This window comes from Armigeres subalbatus, chromosome 1, assembly GCF_024139115.2.
Source record: "Armigeres subalbatus isolate Guangzhou_Male chromosome 1, GZ_Asu_2, whole genome shotgun sequence".
Taxonomy (NCBI): domain Eukaryota; kingdom Metazoa; phylum Arthropoda; class Insecta; order Diptera; family Culicidae; genus Armigeres; species Armigeres subalbatus.
Window position 1 is genome coordinate 5,990,276 of NC_085139.1, and position 22,964 is coordinate 6,013,239.

The 22,964-nt window shown below is 40.2% G+C and overlaps 1 protein-coding gene across 1 annotated transcript in view; it reads right to left on the reverse strand.

The window, feature by feature from the left end:
• Nucleotides 1-22,964, reverse strand: part of LOC134220118 (ETS-like protein pointed) — a 377,379-nt gene that overhangs the window by 352,709 nt on the left and 1,706 nt on the right. The window lies entirely within an intron of this gene.

Here is a 22,964-nt window from a genome sequence, read left to right on the forward strand (position 1 = left end):
GGGATGGTTTGGCAACGGTTGGAGCGGGTCGCCAAATTTGCCAACTCGCTATTCACCGAAGGTTGCGTTTACATTTCCCAAACCCGTTTACCAACGACCGGTGCGAGTTCGCGTCATGATAGAGGTTGTTATTTTGGCTTTATTTACGCACTGGTGGGGATCGTCTAAGAAAGCAAAATATAGTGATTTTGGGCGAAAACAAAACTTCGGTTGTAGAGGGTTCATTTAATGTTCTGGGATATCCTGGGTCATCCAAACCGTCCTTGAGTCCAGAACTTGTGATCTACAGCCATGACACTAGTTTTTTTTGTCATTCCAAGCTTGGATATGTATTCAACCATATCCATAGACCTCCCAGAAGAGGTGACGGAAATAATATAAATGCATATTGAAGCTTTGAGTACCCGCATAATAAAAACAACATGTTATATGGTCAGAATCATTGTTACGATGTAAGATATAGCTTCACAGTTTACGTTGCGGTTATCGAATACTTTTCGATCGATTCAACCATAACTGCTCGACATCATCACTAAATGTCAACATATAACATGCTGTCTCTAAAATGTTCTTTATTTCCTGCATTATATGTCAACATTTTATCATACTGTTGAGCGAAAATTTTGCACGCGAAAACAGACGATTTTTTATGGTGACATTACTTAACAACCCATTCAACATATTGTTATTTGTCAAATAACCGTACCACAAACTGTTAAAACTTCATATGAGATTGTTCATTTACAGTTGTCAACAGTAAAGGATACTGTTGTCGACCACACGGGAAAATATCCATTAGGGTGGTTCAAAAAATCGATTTTGCTCCACAGTGCTCATCCGATTCCCCACCATGTTCTGAGTGTCCTCTGAAAATTTGAGCTCATTTGGATTAAAACTGATTTAGCACAAGCGATTTCAAATTTGCATGCAAATTAGTATGGGGAAATTTATTTTTTCAGTATACTGCTAATGACGCTTCCGCATTAAGCGCAGGTTAAAAGAAAACCTACATAGCTAAAAGGAATACTCTACAACTTTCACCCAACGAAAACCGCATGTTGATTAATCGCCCCAATAATTAGTAATCGATTTTAGAACAGGTTGCGAATCTTTAGTCATGATCGTTAAACTTCTTTGAGGGCATCACTGAAATGTGCAGTGCAACATAGTAGCCTGAATTTGTGTGTGCTATCTTTCGCGCCACGAGCAGCAATGTTGCCTGTTGAGGAGTTATGCAATTAGCTCCAGAAAACCACGGTATAGATTAAATTCGATTACTAATTATTGGAACGATTAATCAAGATGCGGTTTTCACTGAGTGGAAGCTGTTGAGTATTCCTTTTAGCTATGTAGGTTTTCTTTTATCCTGCGCTTAATGGGAAAGCGTCATTAACAGTATAATGAAAAAACAAATTTCCCCATACTAATTTGCATGCAAACTTGAAACGGCTTGTGCTAAATCAGTTTTATTCCAAATGAGCTCAAATTTTCAGAGGACACTCAGAACATGGTTGGGAATCGGATGAGCACTGTGGAGCAAAATCGATTTTTTGAACCACCCTAATATCCATGTACAGTTTGTAATTATGCGGGTACTAAAAAAGATTTTTTTTGCAGTTGTAGATCTTAAGTCCAGATATCAAGGATAGTTTGGATGACCCACAATATCCCAAAACTATCTTACGCTGTCTGTTGACCTTTCAGAAGATTTAATTGATACAATTAAATGCATACTGTAGCTTTGAGCACCAAAAAAAAATGTACCTGTATTTGTACTACTTGTACAAGACCGATGAACTTATATTATATAAAGAATCACAAAAATAAAGAATAAAAAAAGCTGTAGATCTCAAGTCCTGAACCCAAGGACACTTTGGATGACCCAGAATATCTCAAAACTATTTTACGATGTTCGTTGGCCTCTCTGGAGGTGTAATGGATATAATTGAATGCGTATCAAAGCTTTGAGTACCGAGAAGAGCTTCTAAGATGCTGTAGATCACGAGTCCCAAACTCAATGACAGTCTGGATGACCTAGAAAATTTAAAAATTATCTCACGATATATTAAATGCATATTTAATCTTTGAGTTCTGAAAAACGATTTTCTTGCAGCTGTAGATCACAAGTCCTGAACTCAATGACAGTTTGGATGACCCGGAATATCCAAAATCTGTTTTACGATGTCTTTTGACCTCCCCGGAGATGCAATGGCTACAATTAAATGCATATTGAAGCTTTAGGTACTGAAAAAAGGATTTTCGTGCAGCTGAAAATCTCAAGTCCCGATCTCAAGGAGATTTTGGATTACCCAGAATAGCTCAAAACTATTTTATATCTGATGACCTCTCAGTAGATATGATGGATATAATTGAATGCATATCGAAGCTCGCAAGTCACAAACTAAAGAACAGTTTGGATGACCTAGAACATCTAAAAGAATACTCTAAAAACGATCTTTCGATATTTGCTGACTTCTCAGGAGATGTAATGGATACAATTGTACATATATTGAAGCTTGGAGCGCCGAAAAAGCTTCTAAGTTGATGTAGATCTCAAGTCCCGAACTCAAAAATAGTTTGGATGACCCAGAATATCCCAGAACTATTTTTATCTTTATTTAAGTGGTTTTCGGCCCTGTCGGAGACGAGCCAGCCTCGGGCTGCAAGTCTCCTAAATAAAGACAAAAAAAGAGGTTTTCGGCCCTTGACCGGTTCATCTCTTAAGAATATCACAGAACTACTTTGCGGCGTTTTTCTAAAATTCTGTATAGATGTAATGAAAACTGTTGAATACCCAAATAAACTTTAAGTAACGAATAAAGCTTTTTTCGCAGCTGTGGATTTCAAGACCTGAACTCAAGAACAGTTTGAATGGTCTAAGACGTCCAAGGAAGATTAAAATAGGTTTTTGTATATCATGATAACACGAACACGTTTGAGTATAAACCTTATTTTGAAACAGTACAATCCGCTACCAATATACCGATATTTTCTTGTTCCTATTGTAACCGTGTTCATGACGTTCTAGGTTGTCGTAAGCCCTTGATCGTCCATGTCGGGTTTAATTTCAAGAAATTTTGCTGAAGACAGTGTTAACTTTTTTCCATCGTGCGATTTTATACATTCATATTTCTGTTGGAGTCATATATGACCCCGTGGGCCTGGAAGGTTTAAAGCAAGCTATCTTGTCATACTTTGTCTCCTTTATTCCTTTTGCTTCTAATTTATCTTTCTTTCTTCTTCCTTCTTTCTTCCTGCGTATTCCTTATTCTTTTTTCTTTTTTTTCTCTTCCTTTTTCCTTCTCTTTTCTCCTTCTTTCTTCTGCTCTTTTCCTTTTTCCTATTCATCTCTTCCTCCTTCCAACTTCCTTTTTCTTTCTCCCTTCCTTTATCTTTCTCCCATCCTCGTACTTTCTTCTACTTTTTCATTCTTTATTTTTTTCCTTCTTCCTTCTACCTTATTCCTCCTGCCTCCTTTCTTCGTGCTTCTACCTTCATCCCTTTCTCTTCTACCTTCTGCCTCCTTCCTTCTTGCACCTTGCATTCTTCCTTATTTTTCCTACTTAATCAATTTCTCTTCTTCCTTTTTCCTTCTGCCTTCTTCCTTCTTCTTCCTCATTTTTTCTCATTCATCCTTCTTCCTCCTTCTTTCTGCCTCCTTCTTTATACCTTCTTCCTTCATCCTTCTTCCTTCTTCATTTTTTTTCTTTCTCTCTTCCTTCTTCCATTTCCCTTTTCCTGCTTCCTTCCTTTCTTTTGCCTTCTTCTTAATTTCGTAATCCTTTTTCGTTTTTCCTTTGTCTTTATTTGTCCATCCAGCTTCATTCATCTTTCTCCCTTCATCGTTCCCCAACAAACAATGAATAAGCAAATTTTTCAGCTAATAAAGCTTCTTCCATCAGAATAACCCGCTCATCAACTACCAATGTTTGTTCGGTTTTGCTCTCTTCCCTTCACGTTTCTTTTTCTTCCTTCTTACCTATGCCTTCTGTCTTATTGCTTATTTCCTCTGCCTCCTTCCTTCTTGATTGTTCCTTCTTCTTTTTTTTACTTCTTCTTCTTTGTTTTTTTTCCTCTTCTTCGTTCTTACTACTTCCACCTTCTTTCTATCTTCTTCCTCCTTCTTTCTATCTTCTTCCATTACTCACTACGCACTTCTCACTTCTCAACATCTCGTTTCGTACTTTCCAATTAACATCTCTTACTTCTCACCTCACTTCTCATTTCCCACAAATCACTTCTCAGTTGTTTTTGCACACACCTCACTACTCAGTTCTCACTCCCATTTCTCAGTACTCACACTTCGCACTAATTTGTACTGACTTCAAACATATCTTTTCTTATATCTCAACTTCTCAATCTCGAACTTCTTACTGTTCACTTCACTTAATAAGAAACCAAGTATCGAATATTCGATCAAAAACGTCATTCACCCAATTGGTGTTCGGCTAAATAACCCTTACGTCCAAATGACTTTCGGCCAAACGGTACTCGTCCAAATGACCCGAAGCCATGTGTACAATTCTACTCCACTTTGGATTTTCTCATCAGAATCAACTTCATCATTCGTATCGATTACCAATTGCAGTATTTCCAAATCGTGTTTTGTAAACAGAACTCCAAAATGAATTTCGAAAGCCAAATTTTAAACACTCATAAGAAACGCGATGCGAGACAAGACATAACACTTATAGTTCTTACAATCGACAACAAGTTAAAATTTACCTTATCTGTCGACCGGTTTCGGGTGCGATGTCACCCATCTTTAGGACAATGTCCAAGTTGGACTATCTTATCCCATCAGATCCTGAGGATTTGTCGCTGCTCCTGGACAAGGTACATGTCAGCTCTGCGACAGAGAAAGACTGGTGCAGCGATAAGACCTGGACATTTTCCATGTTTGGTTTTTTTCTGATGTGAATGGCAGAATGCCCATATCCCGAGACCAAGGAGCCAAAATACTCTCTTAGTGCATCTACGTCTTCAGGAGTGGTTTGAATAGTCGAGATGAATAGGGGAAGTGCTTCTCTTGCCAATTAGGGCGTTGTTTTTTCTTCACAGTTCAGCAGCCGATTGCGAAGGATTCACTGAGTCGACATAGTCCCACTGCCTTTTCCTGACTTCATTCCTGACGATTTAATACTGATGATGTTTCTATTTGCAAATCTCCAGGCTCTGACCTTAAGGGTATGAGCTCGGAGGGCCTTCCTCCTGATTTTAACGACTCTTCATGTCTCATCGGACCACCATCGGAGGGCACGGTACCTAAGACGAGAGCTGGTTTGTGGTATGGATGAGAGGGCTGTGTCTAGGATAACTCGGAAGAACTCTGGGAGGGGACACGGGAGCTTGTCTGTCGAACCGAAAGCGCTCATATTCGTCCCATTGGGGTCGTTTGATGATAGTGAGGCAAGGCATGCGCCGATACCAGTATAGGGAAGTAATTACTTCCGTACAAGTGGGGGCTCGCTTCCCACTTTAGGATTTGGAGAATCGACCTACTTATCGCGGTGACATTGACAGAGGTTGTAGAGTGGCCACTCACTTAAAGAGGACGGGAGTTTCTTCGCTGAAGGGCTCAACAGACTACTGCCTCGAAGGATTCTAGCAGAGCGACACCGGACCTTAGACCACCCTAGGCTGGATGATGGGCGTTCTTATCCTAGTTGGATCGGGGAATCACTCATCTTATTTACGAGTTTCCTAATAAAATTCGATCGTATTTTTTTTCTTGGAATTCTTCCGAATTTCCTCGAGAAAAAACCCGAATTTTCTCTGGAAATTCTTTCAAATATTCTCTCACGAAAAAAATTGGAAGAATTTCCCTAGGAAAGTTGAAAGACCATTGCAACTAGGGAAATGCGAATAACCGCCGTACTCTGTTACATTTATTTACCTCTTCAGAGTTGCTCAAAAACATTGCGTGACCGAATAACATATTCAAATTAATTCGAAAGCCGTTTTATTGTGACCAATCATCGTCGCCGCAGTAAATGTTTCTACAAATATGCAAGTGCGAATGTAAGCGGATAAGCGAGCAGGGGCCTAATTTTATACTTGCGGCTGATTGTTGTCAATCATTTAATTTAATCCGCGTCCACACTCGGGAACAGACTGGAACGAGCTCAAATTGCACTCTGCACCGTAAATACAAATACGACCAACCACCAGAGCCTGCGGATGATGACGATGATGATAAATTCCGTGCAGTACCCCCCTGCCGCTGGAGAAGTGGAATATTATGTTCCCATTTAATATTTCGGACTGGAGCGAAATTCTGCGAACCCTGCAAAATGTCCGTCTTCCCTCGGTTTTCTTATCACGAATCAAGCTCGAGAAACGCGCGACATTTGGCGCGTTCGTGCCGCTGTATGTATAAGTACGGAGGTTTCTGTGTGCCCGACCGATAAGATAAACACTCATTACGGGACGAAATATGAGTACACGCTTCGTTTTGTGATTTCTGTTTCATTCTTTGTCAAGGCTGTTATCGCCATAAACTGCGATATGGCGATTGATGTAAATATTGTTACATTACGAACGACCACAATATTGACGGCGAAGTAGGCTACCAAACATCGCATCGGTTGAAATGGCACGCAGTTTAGGGCTTGCTTTGTAGTGGACCCTTTTCATTCGAATTTTCCATTTTGAGGATTCCGCAAAGTTCTTCCGCAGCTGTCAAAGTTCTACCGCAAGCCTGAAAATCTTCAATACACTGAAACAAAAACCTGATATTTGGCGTTGTCATCTTAGAATGCCATGCCAAAAAGTGTAGCAAAAGTAACAGCTGCGGTAGTTTGAAAATTGCACCGGAAAGTGGAAAGTTTTCTCTGGGACAGCAGTAGCTTTTCACAGAATTTTGCTTTGGAATAGAACAGAAAACATTTGCGATATCAACACATTATTGAACATAACTCGTGACATTCCAAGAAATAGTTTATGCTTCCGCTACACATATTTCGTCACTAATAATTTGCAATGATGGTTTGTTTCGACTGAAACGATAGATTTTTCCCATGATGATTAGTTATTATTGAGCAAACAGACCAAAATTGGCATCCGCGAATCGCGATGACCAGATCTGCGCCTTTGACAAACATCATCGCCAGCGCGAACTAACGTAACAAAATGTGTCATTGTTTGAACCGCCCTGGTGCGGCATTGAGTTCGCGACGCAAGCGTAACCGTAATAAGGTTTGCTCTTCCCTGACGTGTGTGTCTACATGTTGCATGAGCAACGATGAGAAGCGATGTAACTACACGTGATCCCGTCTTTTGCACGCTCAAAAGACACTCGATGTACAAACTGAGATGTTTGCTATTCTATTCGATGCCCAATGTTCGAACGGCAATCGTCTGATTCATCACATTTCGCCGGCTGCAGCCGCCGCCGCCTACTTGGACTGTGTTCACGTCCAGCTACGTGCTGTACTAACAGAAGAGGGGAATCACAGTCGAATGAGGATCAAGGTTTCTTGGATCTGTAATGTGGCGTAGCTCTCCGAGGGGGGATTGTCTGGAGAGGAAAAATAGTTTGTTTTGTTTTGTCGAATCGATTATTTTCGTTGAATAGTTTTAGAGTCGGATGTTTCCAGACGCGACATTGTTTGTTTTGCTTCCTAAAAAGTATGTACAAAATGTGATCTTCGCCTCGCATTGCATTGGTATCAAAGCTCTTTAATTCTAAGATTGGTATTGAAGGAGTGCATACTAAGGGAGCTAGATAAAACTTTGATTTTTTTTATGGGCCGCCCTCTTATTCCGTTCTATTTGATGCAATGAACAAAATTTCAGCCAAATCGTTCAACGTGGTTCAACGGGTTCAACGTTTGGAGGGTATAAACAAAATAGGGTAAGACGGTATAATGCGCCCCACCTGGCCAAAACGCCCCCATTTGATTTCTAGACAACTATACCCAACTAAGAGTAAAAATCAGTTGGAACTTATAAATATTTGTAAAACCATCATACTATGTGAATGTGGAAGTATTTTTCTATTACACAATGAAAATAATAGCAAAATACAAAAAGTTACAGTTTTGATGTAACTTTTCATGTTTGTTTGCTTAACATTCTGGAGCGACTCTAGCATACTGTCCGGAAAACTTGCACTGGAACACTCAGTTGGGCAACAAAATTACTTTTCTCAGTTGTTAATATTATATGAAATTGCTCCCATCTTCAAAAATGTAACGATTTTCGAAAACATGTTTCACTGGCCAAAACGCCCCAGTGTAGGCAGGACGGTATGCCCTTACCAACTGTACACAAGCGCAGCGAGCCTGCAGCAGTTGCTTCCAATTTGTATGGACAATATTGAAATGTAATTCACACCTGCTTAAATGGACTTATGTTGGTTTTTTAATGCCAAGCACATAAGGATTTGTAACCTTTTTGTTATGGGATAGATAAAATACTAATGAAGGGCTATGAAACGTGTTTGATTACGGTGGGGCGTATTGCCCAGGCACTTTTTGAAATCCAGTTTTTCACGACTTTTCAAAAAAGCTTTATTACATATTCTCAGTAATATTTTTATATGACTACTCACAGGCAATGCATTTGCGACTTGTTGAACTACCAAATAACACAAAGTTTGCATAAATTACGTTGAAAAGTAAAAAGTTTTCATAGGAATTGTCTTATGGGGGCATATTATACCGTCTTACCCTATATTTTAGTTACTAGATAAAGATTGTCGCTCTCCGGAACATCTTTTGCTGGCGAGGATAGGGGATCTAAATGTCAATGAAGGAAAAAAAACCTACACTCAAGCAAATTGGCTATCGAATATCATAATTCTGCCTTTTGGAAATTTGCAATAAGTTTTGGATTTAAAATTCAAGAGGACTCATTATGATATAAATTTTCATGGTCAATACAAAACATAAGATTTTCTTAATCCACATTTATGAAATGACTATGAAGCATTGTAAACGCTGTACACTAGACATGAATTAATCCGTAGCCCTACCTTATGAAATACAGAAGTATAGCATTTGCGGGCCATAGCCACGCCTTATGAAATTCGTAATTTTAATAAAGCATCTTAAATAATTCATAATGCAGCTTTATGAAATTATTATTGCATTTTACTGCAAACTAATCAATTCAAAATGCTGCATTATGAATTTCCTATCTGAGTATAATGAAAATGTTCACCGATTATAAACATGTGCTTAATGTTTAAAATAAATTAAAAATTGAGTTCATCCATTGTTCATAACAGTTATACATGTACAGTTTCAAAATCGCTTATGAGTATCAGGTATCAGTAAATTAGCGGTGTTGAACGCATTCCTAAATGTCTACAATTTGTTAATTGCATGTTTTCGATTTAAAGCGGTTTCGATGCACATGCTGGTAAAATTATTGCTTCACTATTGAACACTTTTTATTTCATCGTTGACATTTAAGAACACTTTAATTTGCAGGTGGTGTCTTATGAAATTCTTTATATACAACGAATGAATGACATACGCCCAAAAATGAAATTTAAAGATCTCAAGATGAAAAGCATAAGGGACATATGATTCAACCTTTTTCAACAATCTTGCGAATTCATAACTTTGGCCTTATGTATTTCGTATGTTCATTTGCCTGAGTGTACGATTTGACAGTTAGGTACCACACATGTTTCGAACAGCAGAACAAAGGGAACCCAGGGAACCGAAGCGACAATCTTTATCTGGTAACTATTTATTTATTTATTATCAGACTAAGGCCGGAGTGGCCTGTGCTGCACATAAAAGACTTCTCCATTCAGCTCGGTTCTGGATGGTTCTCCCAACAGCTGATGCAACTCGTGGTTCATTCGCCTCCTCCACGTACCGTCCGCCATCTGCAACCCACCATAGATGGTACGCAACACTTTCCTTTCGAAAACTCCCAGTGCGCGTTGGTCCTCCACGAGCATCGTCCAGGTCTCGTGTCCGTAGAGAACTACCGGTCTTATAAGCGTTTTGTAGATAGTCAGTTTGGTACGGCGGCGAACTCTATTCGATCGGAGCGTCTTACGGAGTCCAAAGTACGTACGATTTCCAGCCACTATGCGCCTCCGAATTTCTCTGCTGGTATCGTTATCGGCGGTCACCAGTGAGCCCAAGTACACGAATTCTTCAACCACCTCGATTTCGTCACCACCGATAGAAACTCGTGGTGGGTGGCTTACATTGACCCTCTTCCTATCATGTACTTCGTCTTCGACGTGTTGATGACTAGTCCAATCCGTTTAGCTTCGCTTTTCAGTCTGATGTAGGCTTCCTCCATCCTCTCAAAGTTACGTGCCATGATATCAATGTCATCGGCGAAACCAAATAACTGGACGGACTTTGTGAAAATCGTACCACTCGTGTCAATCCCTGTTCTTCGTATTACTCCCTCCAAAGCGATGTTGAATAGCAGACACGAAAGACCATCACCTTGCCGTAACCCTCTACGCGTTTCGAAGGGACTCGAGAATGCCCCTGAAACTCGAACTACGCACATCACCCGATCCATCGTCGCCATGATCAACCGTATCAGTTTATCCAGAAATCCGTTTTCGAGCATGAGCTGCCATAGCTGGTCCCGATCGATTGTATCGTATGCGGCTTTGAAGTCGATAAATAGATGATGTGTGGGCACGTTGTATTCTGCAATACCTGACGTATGGCGAACACCTGGTCTGTGGTAGAGCATTCACCCATAAATCCCGCTTGGTACTGCCCCACGAACTCTCTTGCAATTGGTGTTAGTCGGCGGCATAAAATTTGGGAGAGTACCTTGTAGGCAGCGTTCAGCAATGTGATTGCGCGGTAGTTGCTGCAATCCAGCTTATCGCCCTTTTTGTAGATGGGACACACGACACCTTCCATCCACTCCTGCGGCAGAACCTCATCCTCACAAACCTTGGTAATAACCCAGTGCAGTGCTCTAGCCAGTACTTCATCACCCTGTTTAAACAGCTCTCCTGGTAGTTGGTCAACATTGTTGTTTTTCAGCCGGCCGATCTCCTCCTGGATTTCCTGGAGATTCGGAGCCGGAAGTCGCATGTCCTGCGCGCGTGCTCCTAGGTTCATTACCATACCGCCACCGTTGTCTGCCATATCGCCATTCAGGTGCTCTTCGTAGTGCTGCCGCCACCTTTGGATCACCTCACGCTCGTTCGTAAGAAGGTTCCCGTTTATGTCCTTACACATATCGGGCTGTGGCACGTGGCCCTTACGTGAACGGTTCAACTTCTCATAGAACTTTCGTGCGTTATTAGCGCGGTACAGTTCCTCCGTCTCTTCACGGTCTCGATCTTCCTGCTGGCGCTTTTTCCTCCGGAAAATCGAGTTTTGTCTGTTCCGCGCCCGTTTGTGTCGTGCCTCGTTCGCCCTCGTGCGGTGTTGCAGCAATCTCGCCCATGCTGCATTCTTCTCCTCAACTAACTGCTCACATTCGCCGTCATACCAGTCGTTTCTCTGATCCGGAGCCACCGTGCCTAGTGCAGCGGTTGCGGTGCTTCCAATGGCGGATCGAATATCTTTCCAGCCATCTTCAAGAGATGCTGCGCCTAGCTGCTCTTCCGTTGGGAGTGCCACTTCCAGCTGCTGCGCGTAGTCTTGGGCTAGTCTACCGTCTTGTAGCCGCCCAATGTTAAGCCGCGGCGGACGACTCCGACGCGTGTTGATCACCGTCGAGAGTTATGAGCGCAGACATACTGCGACGAGGTAGTGGTCGGATTCAATATTCGCACTGCGGTAAGTGCGTACGTTCGTGATGTCGGAGAAGAATTTACCGTCGATTAGAACGTGGTCGATTTGGTTTTCCGTTACTTGATTAGGTGATTTCCATGTGGCCTTGTGGATATTTTTGCGGGGGAAGAAAGTGCTTCGGACTACCATTCCGCGGAGGCTGCAAAGTTTATGTATCGTTGGCCGTTGTCGTTCGATACGGTATGCAGACTATCCGGTCCGATGACCGGTCTATACATTTCCTCCCTTCCTACCTGAGCGTTCATGTCACCGATGACGATTTTGACGTCCCGCAGTGGACATCCATCGTATGTCTGCTCCAGCTGCGCATAGAACGCTTCTTTCTCGTCGTCGGATCTCCCTTCGTGTGGGCAGTGCACGTTGATGATGCTATAGTTGAAGAAACGGCCTTTTATCCTCAGCTTGCACATCCTTGCGTTGATTGGCTGCCACCCAATCACGCGTTGACGCATCTTTCCCAGCACTATGAAGCCGGTTCCCAGCTCGTTGGTGGTGCCACAGCTTTGGTAGAAGGTGGCCGCTCGATGCCCGCTTTTCCACACTTTCTGTCCTGTCCAGCAGATTTCCTGCAGCGCTACGACATCGAAGTTGCGGGGATGTAATTCATCGTAGATTATCCTGTCGCAACCTGCGAAGCCTAGCAACTTGCAGTTCCATGTTCCAAGCTTCCAATCGTGATCCTTTATTCGTCGCCTAGGTCGTTGCCGATTGTATCGAGTCGTATTATCTTCTATGTCGTTCGTAATAGTTGTTTTTAAAGGCGGCTTATTGGGCCTGCGCAAACCTCCTGTCTCGTCGGAGGGCCGTCGTGTCACAACCTAGGCAGGCGCCACAAAGCGCAGATGGCCTGGGAAGGGATCGTCAAGCCCTTGGACATAGTCCCTGCTGCCCCCTACGATATCAATAAAAACCATAATGTACATCTTATGATTGTGATACGTTAGCTAATAAACATCATTATTTTAATTTCTCATCGAAATTGATGGACTTATGATTTGCATAAGAACATCTTCCATGATTCAGTAGATATCGTCAAGAAATTCCTAATGATCCTCTTACAAATTTTCTAGACTATCGGTTGACAATCAAAATAAGTCGTATGTCCCAAATTTCATTCGTAAATCTTATGTCCCCCATACGTTTTTTTTCTCAGTGTAGCAAAGCATTTATTAGTAGTTCTGGGCGTCCAAATCGCATTCGGAGAGTTACAAAGAATTTGAAACTTTGATAGCAATATTTTGAGCACCCCTAAATCATGTCCGATGAAGCTCAAATTTGTGCATAGGGGCATATTTTAGGGCTTAGGAAATGTTTGCGTAACCTCCGGTTTGTAAATTCGATGAAAAATTGTTTTCGCCATAAGAACTTTTTTCAAAGTCCCAAAACAGTCGATTTTTCCAAAAAAATAATTCTCAATGTTTCATGCATTTTGAGTCTTTTGGCATCAAAAACCAAAAAAAAATATTTCCCCTTGTGAGATAAAAAATGAAGTTTCGATTGATTTTGGGCACCCCTAAATCATGGCCGATTTAGCTCAAATTTTCAATAGGGGGGGGGGGTATTTTTGGATACGAAAACGTTTGCGTATCGTTTGGTGTTAAAATTCGATGACAAAAATTTTCATCAATGAAAAAAAAGTCCCAAAAATGTTCTAAGAGAAAAAAAAAATTTTTTCAATTTTTTTAATAACATCAGATCTTGACGTTTCATGCATTTTAAAGTCATTTGGCATCAAAAACAAAAATATGATTTTCGATTTTTCCTTTCATGGGTACAAATTTCAAAACTTTGATGAATTTTAGGTACCCCTAAATCATGTCTGATTGAGCTCAAATTTTGCATGGGTCATATTTTGGGGTAATGAAACTTGTGAGCAATGTCGTTTTTTAAAATTCGATGACAATTTTTTTCCCATACATTCCATTGGCACCCTACTATCCATTAGCTTATTGGAATAAATATTCGACATGGGAATCGACAAACACGAGACGAACATGGTTCCAGATCTCAAACAAATGTTGCACAAATTTCGAGTTCTGATCGTTATCAAAGACACAACAGTTTGAATTTCTGTCTTCACCTAGTCTCAAGTGCCGTCCAGAGTGACGAAAGTTTTGAAAACCCTCTCGCGACAGATTGCACACCGTTTCGTAATTAGTGTTACCGAAACGGGTCAACAACTTTGCGCACCGAAACATGACCGTCCTACACCAGATAACGATCAGTGTTCTGTCTGTTGGACCTTGCTCTGTTCGGCTCAAATTTACTTTCCAGCGACTGACTGTTACCCTTGTTTCAGAATTCTCGCTTTCATGGGGCCTTCGTCTCGAAACGTCCCGGGTTTCAATCAAAATCCGTGTCTGTATTGGTGAAACCCGATGAAAGCAAAACGAATGAAAAAAAAACTCTCTTCGAACAGGTACCCCATCCTCAGTTCTTTCCGAAAAAAAAGGTACCCAAATAATCTTCGATTTCAAACCACCACCGCAGTGGAAAACAACGAAAGGGAATGAGAAGCGGAACAACCACTAGCTGTACTATGGTAGAGAGAACCAGAATCGAATCGGACACACGAACTGAATTGCTTGCCCATCACCAAGGGTGCTTATTAAACCGCCGAAACCCTCCAATTATGGGTAGAATGGCTTCACTTTCTTCCAGCGCATACTGTCGATCGCGCAGATCTTCTGCTGTCGACGCAAATTGCGCGAACTTTGATTCGCAATCGGAACGAAACTCTGAAACTATAGTGGCAGCGACGATCGACATTATTTGGGAAAACGAACAAAAAATAAAGACTGAGGCTCTCAAACAGGTATCATCAGCAGGTAGGATTGGATTAGGAGCAATCGAAATTGACGCAGCTGGTGCAAATTTTTGCTGACCCCTGATCGGGATCATTTTGCTTGCGTAACGAACGATCGCTCGATTGTTGCCGGTGGGTGAATCGGGTGGAAAGACGCAACACGGGTGGCGGCAATTGACTGATTGCTAACGCGGGGGTGAAGAATCGCGAATAGAATCGTTAGGAAGAGGTGGAAAACGAAAAACGCTATCATCGTAGCAGGTCATGGAAAGTGACAGGTGTGCTTAAGGTTGCTGAAATGAAGATTGAAATTTCCATTGACTGTTAAAGCATGTCTGGGAAGATTCGAGTTAAGTTAAGCATCTTGACTTCACTTATTCGCATCACTCTCTAGAAGAGTCAATTTCTTAATTTTATTATGCTCTTAATCTTAATCTCGTCACTCTCCTACTCTTCTTACTTTCTAAACATTATGATTATTATATCCTTATCACTATTTTTCTCTTGTCATACTGTCTTATTTATCTTTCTTTACCCTTTACCCTTCACTCTTTTATTCTTCTCACGGTCTCTTATCTATCTCACTTACATACTCTTTTCATTCTTTTACCTTTCTCTCTTTCTGACTCTTTTAACTCTCTTACCTTTTTTTATTTTTCAAACTTTCTTACTGTTACTACTTATCAAACCTTACGTATTTTACAGATGTTTGTGGTTATAACGGAATTCTGAACTGTTTGATAATTATTCCACAGAATTTATGTGATTTTTTTTCCATGGATTTTGATACAGACCGGAAATCTGTGCAATAATTACTGAGCTGTTATACTGTTGAAAAGTTTCTGAATTTTCACAAAAGTGCGCGATTTGCCTAAAGTGACACTTATTCTACTCTCTTATTTTGCTCATTCTTTTCTCTTCTCACGCTTAAACCGTACCCGTCCTAATTCTTGCCTTTCACTAACTCTTCCCACTTCCGTACTCTTCTGATTTCGTTCCACAGAATGTCAAATATTGCCCCACTCCCTTCCCACTCTTCAATATCTTTTGTTCTCTTTCCATTTATTTTTCTCTTTTCTTTCTAATTCATCGTGTACTATTTTGCTGTTCCCCTCCCTGTTCCACAGGGTTAGCACACATGTTCCACATAAGTTACTGCAACTCATATGTGACCAGATTTAGTCACAATCAAGTTGCTGCAACCAATTTTGTCTGACTTGTGCTGCTCGGGCTTCCAATCCATACTTTCCTCTTTTTCTCGTTTTCTTCCAATCTATTTTTCCTCATTTTCTCTTCTAACGTTTGCATTAAAAAAAACTCAAATGTGCAGCCCAATCGGGTTGTACGCAAAGGTGACGTTGAACTACGTGGCAATACTGGTAGTTTTCGTGATTGTCTGCTGAGATTGAGTGAGCATTACAAACCATGGTGATGTATATAATTTTTAAAACAAAATTTGAAAAGGATGATGAAAATAAAATTTTCAAATAATCAAGGATGAACAACACTCTCAAGCGAACACATATCCAAATTATCAATTGATAAAAACTCGCTAGAGAGTAAAAGTCGTTCGATAATTGTATCTCGATTCGAAGAATTGGTAAATGCTACTTTTGAACTTATTTTCCTTATTGCTTATTCTAATAGATTACTAAGTTGAAAAGCAGGCCAAGTTCCAGTTGGAATGTAGTGCTATGGAAGAAGAAGTTTGCGATGCACTTACGAATTTGATTCACCGAAACCGATCGCTAAACTGTTAGCAAGTGTTCAGTAGTAAATAATCATACATAAATATTGTAACACACTGGAGTCAGATTTTACGCGGAGGATATGGGCCGCGTAAATTAAAACCACGTAAAAAACCGCATAAGTTTCAAAATATGTCTAAATGAATCGCGTTAATCCCGAAATTTTAGTGAAAATAATTGCATAAAAAGCGATTCGTGTAAAAATAAAACGCGTAAAAAACGACTTCAGTGTACATCGGGAATGAAGCGTTGACTTCTCCTTGATCGGATGGTCCAAGAAAATTGAAAATCTATCGAGAAACGGCTGAGATATTTACGATCAAAGTCTATCATATTTTCGTGACGTTTTTCGATTTTTTGCAATCGTAAAGTGTACCCCAATATAGAAAAGACAGACGTAGTTCTACGTCAAAATGGGCTAAACAATGGCTTGCAGCTCTGAAAGCTGTGGACGCGATTACGCTTCCTGACTTACATGTTTATGTTCGCCATGTACTTTTTCACTGTTTGGCCGGTTGCACCGACCTCCCGGCCAAGCGCACGCAGCGATGTAGCCACTTTTCCCTCGGTCTTCCTCTTCAGTCTCCTTTAAAGCTTCTTCTGGAACTTCGTCTGGAAACATCGTCTTGAACCGGGCTCTCTTTTGATGCTCTGAATGTTGTCCAATAGCGCCAATATATTGTAGATGCCGGAACTGGCGTATCCGGCGTCCACAAAGTGCCACACGATGTCCGTTTTCGACGCGGCGGAGTGCCGTTTTTGCCGTCACGGTTAGAGTTCGACTAATAGAGCTGTCAAATTTTGTCTGCTGACTCTTGGGTTACTATGATTGATGCTGCATAGGTAGTTTAGTCAGTGCGTCCAATCTATCTTCTCCTATGTTCCTATCCTTTTCCAAACTATATTTTCTTCTTTTTCTCTTTCTCTTCCAATCTACCCTATTCTCTTTTACTCTTAGTCTTCCAATCCATCCTTTCTTCTTTTTTCCCTTCCACTCTTCATTCTTTTCCCATTTTCCATCCATCCGTCCTTTCCTATTTCACTCTTTTCCATCAAAACTATTCTCTTTCATTCTTCCCTTTCTAATCTATCCTATCCTCTATTTCTTTTCCATTTCCACTATCTCCTTTCAGCTTTTTGCCTTCCGATTCCAATTAATATTTCCCTCTTTTTCTCTTTGCCTAACAATCGTTTTTTTTTTCATTTCTTCATTAAAATTAACCTATCTTCTTTTTCTCCTCCTCTTCCAATCAAAACTTTCCTTTCTTCTCTTTACCTTCCAATTGGGCTTCTTCTCTGTCCCTTCCAATCTATCTGTTGAGAGGAGTTTGATAAGTTGTGTGAAACTGGTAACACTTACTATTTATTTATTATTTAAACAGCCTAAGGCCGATGTGGTCTGTGTAGTAATTAAGAGTCTTATCCATTCGGCTCGGTCCATGGCTACACATCGCCAACCACGCCCTTGTGCCCTTCGGATCGTTGTCGAGTTACTGTTCGACATTCTGGCTACGTGCCCGGCCCAAGCTGTTTGTATTAGATGATACTGGCTGTCAAAAACGTTTCAGTCGAGACACTATCAATCACTATCTATCAATTTATCTCTTCCACTTCCAATCTAACCTTTATCCTTTCATCTTTTTCTCTTCCACTTCTAACCAATCTTTTACCCTTCTTTTATTTTCCTTCTCTATTTTCTTTTCCCCTTCCAATATATCCTTTCTTCTTTTTCTCTTCTCCTTCCAATCTATCTTGTCCTCTTTTTTTCTTCCCCTCCCAATCCACCCTTCACAATTTTCGTCTTCCCCTTCCAATCTATCCTCTCCCTTTTTCCTCTTCTACTTCAAACCAATCTTTTACTCTTCTTTTCTTCTCCTTCTTGTTTTTCTTTCCCCTTTCCAATATATCTTTTCCTTTTTACTATTTCCCTTCTAATCTATCTTTCACTCTCTATCTCTATTCCTTTTAATATATCTTTTTCCTTTTTCTCCCTCCCAATTGTTTCTGCCTCTTCTTTGCCTTTTCTCCCTCCCAATTGTTTCTGTTTCTTTCTTTTCCTTCTAATCTACCCTTCCTTTTTTCTCTTTCCTCCCAATCTTTCCCATCCTGTTGTTCTCTTCTTCTTCAAATCAATCTTTTCCTCTTTTCGTCCTTTTCCAATCTATTCTTCCCGCTTCTTCTTTTCCCTTTCCTATCTATCCTTTACTGTATTTTCATACTCTTTCCAATATACCCTTCAATATTTTTATCTTCCCATTCCAATCAATATTTCCCTCTTCTTCTCTGCTCCTTCCAATCCATTTTTCCTCATTTTCTCGCCATTCCCCTTCAAAATTGCTCTTTCGTCTTTTTCTCTTCCCCTCCCAATCTATACTTTCCTCATTTTCTCCCCCTTTAATTCCATCCTTTAGTTTTTTCTTTTCCCCTTTCAAATTTTGCTTTCCTCTTTTTCTCTTTCCCATATGAGCTATCATTTCCTTTCTTCTCTTCTTTTTTCTTCCAATCCTCTCTTTCTAGTCTTCCTCTTTCCCTTCCAATCTATCCTTCTTCATTTTATTTTTTTCTTCTTCCTATTCTTCTGTTCCCTTCTATGTCCCTTCAAATCTACATTCATTATTTTTCTCGGGTACGCGACGTTAGACATAAGTACGTTAGGCATAATGAACATTTGGCATAATTCTGCCTTCTTTATGTCATAGGCTGTTCTTTGGGCCATTTTATACCTAACGTCCATTATGCCAAACGTACATTATGCCTATCATCCGTTATGCCTAACGTACTTATGCCTAACGTCTTTATGCCTAACGTACTTATGCCTAACGGGGTATAACCATTTTTCTCTACCCCTTCCCATCTTTCCTTTTTCTTTTTCTTTTTCTTTCCCCTTCCAATGTTTTCTTTGCTCTTTTTTCTTTTCCTTCTAACCTATCCTATCTTTTTTCTATATATTCCTCTCTCAATCTAACCTTTCCTCTTTTTCGCTTCCCCTTCCAAACAATTCTTTATCCCTTTTTTTGTCCTTTTTAAATGTATTCTTGCCTCTTCTTCTCTTCCTTCTCCAATCTATCATTTCCATTTTTCTCTTACCTTCCGTCGTTTTCTTTCCCCTCCCAATTTTTTCTGTTTTTCCTTCCCCTTCCAACATATCATTTTTTTTCTCTCCTTCCAATCTTCTTGTATTTTTTATTCACCTTCCAATCTATCTCTACCACTGTTTCTCGCCCCCGTCAAAACTATTCACTCTCTTTATAATCTATTCTTTCTTTTTTTCTCTTCCCTTCCCAATCTATTTCTTTCTCTTTTTCTCTTTTCCTACCAAATTATCTATTCCCCTTCCTCAATTTATCTCTTCTTTTTTTTTGTTTCCCTTCCAATCTATCTATCTATCCTTTCCTCTTATTTTCGTCCCTTTCCAATCTATCTTTTTGTCTTCTTCTCTTCCACTTCCAATCTACCCTTCACTCTTTTTGTCTTCCTTATTGATCTTTGCTTCTTGTTTCTTTTTCTTTTGAAATTCTGAAGTATCCTTTCCTCTCTTTCTGTTCCTCTTCCAATATATTATTTCTCCTGTATTTCTTCCTTTCAAATATATCCGTTTCACTTTTTTAATCCTCTTCCAAATTATCCTTCCCATTTTTTCTCTTCCTCTATTAATTTATCCTTTCCTTTTTATTATTCACTTTTCTAATCTACCCTTCCCTTTTTTTCCTTTACTCTTCTAAGCTATCCTTTTCTCTTTTACTCTTCGCTATTAAATCTATTATTTACTCTTTTGCCCTCTTTCTACAAAACTATTATATCCTTTTTCTCTTTCCTTATTAATCTATCCTTTCCTTTTTTCTTCCCCTTACAATCTTTGCTTCCCTCCTTTTCCCTTCCCCTTCTAATCTATCCTTTCCTTATTTATATTCCCATTCCAATCAATCCTCTCCACTTTTTCTCATTTCCTTCCAATCTATTCTCTCTTCTTTTCTTCTCCCCTTCTAATGTATCCTTTCCTCTTTGTCGTTTCCTCTTACAAACTATGTTTTCCCTTTTTCTCCTCCCCTTCCAAGACTATCTTTCTTTTCTTACCCTTCTCCTTTGAATTTATCCTTTTTTTCTTCCCTTTCCAATCTATCCTTTTCTTCTCTTCTCATTTCAATCTATCCTTTCCCCTTTCTTCTCTTTCTTTTCCAAACCATCCTTTCCTCTTTATCTCTTCCCCTTAGCATTCATCCTTCTTTTTTCTTCTCTTCCCCTTTCAATCTATTCTTTCTCCCTTCTTCTTTTCCCCTTTCAATCTATTCTCTCCTCTCTTCCTCTTTCACTTACCATTCATCCTTCCCTTTTTTCTCTTCCCTTTCCAACCTATCTTCAATACAAAATTGTTCAAAATTTCAACGAGAAACTTTTCGGAATCTCCACAGGAAGTTCTTCGGAATTTCCGCGAAAAAATGTTGAGAAGGAAATTTTTAAATAATTTTCTTTAAAAAATCGCTCTACGACTTGACGTACAATCATTTTTTTATTGGTATATTTATTTGCGCTCTGTGTTCTTATTTATTATTTATTATAGTACCCATTAACAGGCTTGTTACTGCCCCAATGATATTTGATTTAAACACAAAAACAAGTAATTCAAGGACACAAACAAATCTCTCGTAGTCAAGTGATTAACGTGAACAATACAAAACAAAAATAAAAAATAAAAAAAGCTATCACCAGTTCTGGGCGTTAAAAACAGATGCGAATCTTCTTTTCAAAATTTCACGTAAGAGATGGAAGTCAAAAACTGATGCCACACGATTGAAATTTCGTTGCAAGCTAATTATTGCGCTTGCCAGTCCATAATTTGTCCTACGATACGGTGGTCGTAACAAAACATTATTTCGCAGCATCCGTGGCCTGACATTCAGATCGATGAGTTGGAGAATGGTCTCACAATCTGTTCTACCTTGGAGAACATCGGCGATGGTCAAAGCTCTGGAAACATTTCTTCGCACTCTGAGGGTTTCAAGTTCAATCAAGTGACATCGGCTCTCGTAGCTGGGTAATCGAAAAGGGTCTCTCCAAGGCAACCTTCGAAGCGCAAAACGAAGAAACCGACGTTGAATCGATTGGATGCGTTCTTCGCCGTTATTATAAAACGGACTCCAAACTGCAGAGCAGTATTCTAATGTGGATCGTGCTAGCGAACAATAGAGCGATTTCAGGCAATGAATGTCAGTGAAATCTTTCGCAATTCTGAAAATGACTCCAAGAGCTCTAGATGCCTTATCGACGATGTAAGAAATATGATGTTTATAGCTCAACTGCTCGTCCAAAATAACTCCCAAGTCTTTCACATGATGAACACGCTCGATCTTCGTACCTTGCAGTGCATAATCGTACACGCAAAAAAATGTTGCGGTCGAAACTACCATTCCGAGGGTTATTTTAAGAATATGCACAGACGATTTTCGGCAGATAACAAACCCGTTTGATTTTACCATGCGCGCAGTAAAAATCAACTGTGGGCCATGCGGAATGTTGTCACATGAACTGAAACAGTGGTGAATTTCTCTGAAACTATGCTAAAATTTACTGGAATTTCATGGTAGTTTTAAAAACAGAGCATAGTCTACAAAATAGTAGTTTTTACCACGGATTTTTTTTCTGTGTGGATAATCGGCAGCCTCTTCTTAACCGCTACTGTACCGTGATCTACTGTGGTAATCTACTATACAGAATCCACATAGAATCTAATTGTAGATATTCATAATTCGTTATTGTTGTCGTTGACAGATCTTCTCATTGTGAGTCCATTGTGTCTATTTATCCAATGACCGTTGCTTTGTTCGGTACCCATTTATCGGGGTTAGAGTTAGAGGAATGCCTCCGAGGAGAACAGAGCCGTGTCTGTGAGCGCGCTTCCGGCGACTAAATATGGTTTAGTGGAGGGGCGGGAATCGAACCCTTGACCATTCACTCATAAGGCAAACGTGTACCCAATTACGCTGTAGGACCCCCCCCCCTTTTAACGTACACCTAATGTACGAGAAATAAGACAAAAATTGAAAGGAAACTCCGTAGCCTTTCAATGCGATCTTTTGTAACAGAAGTCAAAAGCATGCGTGACGATAATGGCCTACTGCTCTGTCTCCTTCGATCATCAACCTAAACGTTGCATCGCAGTAACCTGTGGTACACTGCACCCGTTGTCGGTAGATCCACATAAAACGCAGAAGGTGCAAAGACAAAAAAGAAAAGGAAAAGCCCTCAAGGGAGGATGTGATCATTTTTGCGCTAGCCGTTGTCCTTGGGTACTTCCCTTCTGCAATATCTCTTGACGTTGAGCTGGGCTTTCATTTTTTGCAAACAAAGCTATTCGCCGGAAATTGATAAGGATTAATCTTGGTTTCGCCACAGATGACGGGACAGGACGTGGCTACTGTCTGTCAGATCTCCATCACTCTGGCTGTACATCAGCAACGTGTTTGATTTTGAATACCAACGAACGTTTGAAAGTTTCGGTCGGGTCGTTCGTAAACAAGAATTAGGGTGTATAAAATGAGCAAACATTGTAGATCAAAAGCGGCCTACTTAGTAGGCAAAAACAACCAGAAAAATCCAACATCACAGTTGAAGGCGTCTGTTGGTGTCGCTGTTGTCTGTCAGAGTCAAGGCAAAAAACAACCGCCGTCG